Source organism: Haplochromis burtoni, unplaced genomic scaffold, assembly GCF_018398535.1.
Source record: "Haplochromis burtoni strain Fernald_Lab_line unplaced genomic scaffold, NCSU_Asbu1 Contig_527, whole genome shotgun sequence".
Lineage (NCBI taxonomy): Eukaryota > Metazoa > Chordata > Actinopteri > Cichliformes > Cichlidae > Haplochromis > Haplochromis burtoni.
In genome coordinates, this window is record NW_024582888.1 from 1 (window position 1) to 4728 (window position 4728).

Genomic DNA, 4728 nt, shown 5'->3' on the forward strand with positions numbered 1-4728 from the left:
ACCTCTGTCATCATTTTAGGTGGGGGAACTTGCACAATCGGTGGCTGACTAAATACTTTTTTGCCCCACTGTATTTTATTGTTTTACATTTACAATTTTTTTTCCTGGGGATCCTGTGACACCCCATCGAAGAGCCGTAGGCTGTGGATTTCTTAAGATCTCACTGTTGGGTTTGTAAGGCCATGTTACTCCTAAATTTCTATCTTGTTCAAAGAGAAGATATAAAACACAGTTCTAAGCTAATCGACCTTAGTGTTCTCCTTTTTTAAAAAGAATCGATAAGAGAATCGATAAAGAATCGAATCGTTAAACAGAATCGAAAATGGAATCGGAATCGTAAAAATCTTATCAATACCCATCCCTAGCTGGGAGTAATCAAACATAACAAGACATGGGGAAGCAAAACTAGATACACCACACGCAGGACTGGGACACATAAATAACAAATAATCAAGAAATATCAATTAAACACAAAACACTGGGTAACACCCAGAACCACAACAGTGGCTTTACTGCTGTGTTTGTTATATTGTGCATTGATCCAACGTTTTTATTGGTTTTATTTCTGCTTGTGTCAACAGTTTCACACTTTATCCTTAGTAAACCATTCAACCCAACACATTGGCCTGTTCCTTGAATTTTGATTAGGAGGATGTTTAGCTGTCTGTAAAGCTGAATCTATGTTCGTGAGAACAGTGACTTTATTGTTAATTCCATCATTTGTGTGAAATCTGTCCATTTATTACTCACTTTAAATCTGTACATATGTTCTCTTCAGAAAATGTGATACATAGAGTAAGGTTAGTAGGACTAACTGATGACACTGTGAGTGTATGGCGAAAGCATAACTATGAGTTGCATAACTAATGATTTCACCATAAGCCTCCTAATGATTTCATAACTAAAATCATTAGGAGGCTTATGGTGCTAAAGGGCAAGAGAAAAGTGCAACATCAAATCAGTCAGTACATCTGAGCCAAATCCTGTAACTGTTTATCCTGTAATACCATGTAATTTAGAAATGTACCCCCTCGTCTACATCTCAAATTGCTTCTGTCCACTGTGAATTAGACTTCATAATGAGGTAGTGTAAACATACAGCAGTAGTTAATGGTGCTAGCAGTTTGTGCTGGTCCTTAGAGGAATACATTGTTGCTTTGTTTATAATTATATTTCTACTTTCAAATCAGCTCTTTTCTCTTGCGGATCTGCTATGTGCTACACTGAGTGTGACAATGTCCTCCACCCACTTACTGCCTGCCTATTATGTCTGCAGGAGTGCATAAGCAGCCCAGCTCAGGGCAGTCTCAGTCAAGTTTTCCTGTGCTGTAGCAGCCAGGTGTGTCTCACTGACACATCTGACAGCTGGCTAACTTCCTACTGATGTCTTTTCTTCAACAAGAATAGTTGGCTGAGGTGCCAGACTCAAGGCAGTGCCGGCAGGGACAATGCCATCATGAGAGACATAATAATTAAATGATTTTATCTCCAAGAAAGTAAAAAGGGGAAAATGTATGAAACATGTTAACTAATCACTAATAGGGCATTTAGATATTTGTTTTTTAAAGTTAGCCCCAAATAAATCCCAGCAAGTGGAATGTCTGAGTCACAAAGTAGAAGACAAACAGTTAAATTGTACAATGAAGAAATCGCAAATCAAAAATCAACCAAAAAATATGTCTGAATGTAAATAATAAATATGAGGTAAACCAAGTAATGACCCTAGAGATGAACACATTTTACACAGTTTGGTTCCTAAAAAAGTTCTGTGTATGTGCATGTGTGCATATTCTGTAGTTTGCTTTTTAATATTTGCTTAGGTATACCTACATTTAATCTAAATATTAAGTTATTTTTTTTAAAATACATTTACATTTAAAGCAACAGTACAAAATGTTACTTTCTAAAAATAAGTAAATAAGCAAACTAGTAAATGAGTTCATTACAAATATCACTGAGTGTGAGTTTTTTTGGAAATTCAATTAAAATCGTTCCTTCAGGTTTTTAAAGACAGACCGCTCAAACAGCAATCTTGTTTTTTATTTAGTTCAAAATGATACAGAATGAACCACTGGCTAGACGTTGATGTCGCTTAGTCACATTTACTTTGTGACTTCCCAGATAACGTTTTTGGCAACTATGTCAGTGCAGCTTATTTACATACTACCACTTTCTCCTATTTGTGTTTTGCTGTCCAATGGACAAAAAGAAAAGAAAAAGCAAAGTGAGATGAATCTAGATCAAAATTGAAGCTGTCAGTCATCTTTATCTGTTGCCTAGCTCGGCTACCTGTAGGTCTGCAGACACTGATGGCACAATCTCCCCAAGAAAATATAAGAAGAAAAACAATTACAGTGGAGCCCTCTCGACTGTCACTAACCACTCACAGGTTCTGTCTTCCTGTTTGTCACTCTCAGCTTGTAAAGAAACTTAAGGTCTCTCTCCCTCTCTCTCACTCTCTCTCTCTCTCTCTCTCTCACACACACACACACACACACACACACGCGCACACACACACACACACACACAACTCTGTCTTTCTCTGTTTTCCAAACAGTAAACGTTATGAAGAAAGAAGTGTTTGCAATGACAAGAAGGTATGGAGTTCCATTTAAAACATAATAACTGATCAAATCCTGCAAGCTTTGGAATTTAGCCCTAAGGCCTTTATTTGGACAGATTCTAAAATGCTAGTCATATTAAATGCTACACTGCTGAATAAAATATTATACTATTAAGAAATTTATAGTGTTCCTCCTTTGGTTCGTACTTAATATCACATTATAATACAAATTGCAAATTTAATGGTGATTATGTGGATTTAATCTGTTGCATAATTTCTAATGTGATATGTAATAAAGTTTAAGTGTTTTATAACCAAAGCAACTTCAGTAGCAAGCAGGAACTAAATTGTGAGTTAATATCTTGCAATTGTAATTATGACCTTGTTTATATTTTATAGTTATTGGTCAGTATATGATGAGGGCCTGGACAGTGTTTGCACTGTCTTTCCTTCACAAGTCAGAACAAGTAATCAAGTACATCTGGTAGTAGCTATTAGGATAGGAAAGTGTTTATACCATCACCTATATTGTATTGTCTCCATAGAGGCAGGAAAAACATTCTGCAAATTTATCAATTGATCCTGAAGCAGTTCTACAGGGTGGGCAATTTATTTGGATACACTGTAATAACATGGGAATGTTGGTGATATTAAAGTCCTGTTTGTGGCACATTAGTATATGTGAGGGGGCAAACTCCTCAAGATGGGTGGTCACCATGGTGGCCATTTAGAAGTCGGCCATCTTGGATACAACTTTTGTTTTTTCAATAGGAAGAGGGCCATGTGACACATCAAACTTATTGGTAATGTCACAAGAAAATAGGAGATGAAACTGGATCACTGGACTAAATGACTACAGACCCGTGGCTCTGACATCTGTGGTCATGAAGTCATTTGAGCGCCTGGTTCTCTCCCATCTCAAGACCCTCACCGCCCCCCTCCTGGACCCCTTGCAGTTTGCATATAGAGCCAACAGGTCTGTAGACGACGCCATCAACATGGCCCTACACTACATCCTGCAGCATCTGGACTCCCCAGGAACCTACGCCAGGATCCTGTTTGTGGACTTCAGCTCTGCCTTCAACACCATCCTTCCAGACCATCTCCGAGGCAAGCTTTCCCAGATGAATGTGCCTGATCCCATCTGCCGGTGGATCACTGACTTCCTGACGGACAGGAAGCAGCATGTGAGGCTGGGAAAGAATGTCTCGGACTCCCGGACCATCAGCACTGGCTCCCCTCAGGGCTGTGTTCTTTCTCCTCTGCTCTTCTCCCTGTACACCAACTGCTGCACCTCCACCCACCAGTCTGTCAAGCTAATCAAGTTCGCAGATGACACCACCGTCATTGGGCTCATCTCGGACGGGGACGAGTCTGCCTACAGGAGGGAGGTTGAACGTCTGGTGACCTGGTGCAGCCACAACAACCTGGTGCTGAATGCCCAGAAGACAGTGGAGATTATTGTGGACTTCAGGAAGCACACAGCCCACTCCCCCCCATCATCCTGACTGACACCCCCATCACCTCTGTGGACTCATTCCGCTTCCTGGGTACCACCATCACCCAGGACCTGAAGTGGGAGCCCACCATCACTTCCGTCATTAAAAAAGCCCAGCAGAGGATGTACTTCCTGAGGCAGCTGAAGAAATTCAACCTGCCAACACGGACGATGATGCAGTTCTACACTGCAATCATCGAGTCCATCCTCACCTCCTCCATCACCGTGTGGTACGCTGGAGCCACTATCAGGGACAAACAGAGACTGCAGCGTGTTGTGCGCTCTGCTGAGAAGGTGATTGGCTGCAGACTCCCATCTCTGCAGGACCTGTACACCTCCAGGACACTGCGGCGTGCAGCCCGGATCTCAGCTGACCCTTCTCACCCTGGACACAGTCTGTTTGACCTGCTCCCCTCAGGCAGGAGGCTCCGGTCCATTCGCACCAGAACCTCTCGCCATAAGAACAGTTTCTTCCCCTCTGCTGTTGGACACATGAACAATAACCACATGACTGTCCCCGCCACTAACACATGACCCTACGCTGTGTCACTGCATCATTTCATGTTTGGCACTGATCACCACCTGCACTCATGTATATATCTTTCTACGTAGCACTCATAATTCTTATTCTCATGTATATATCTCATGTATATCTCATGCACATATC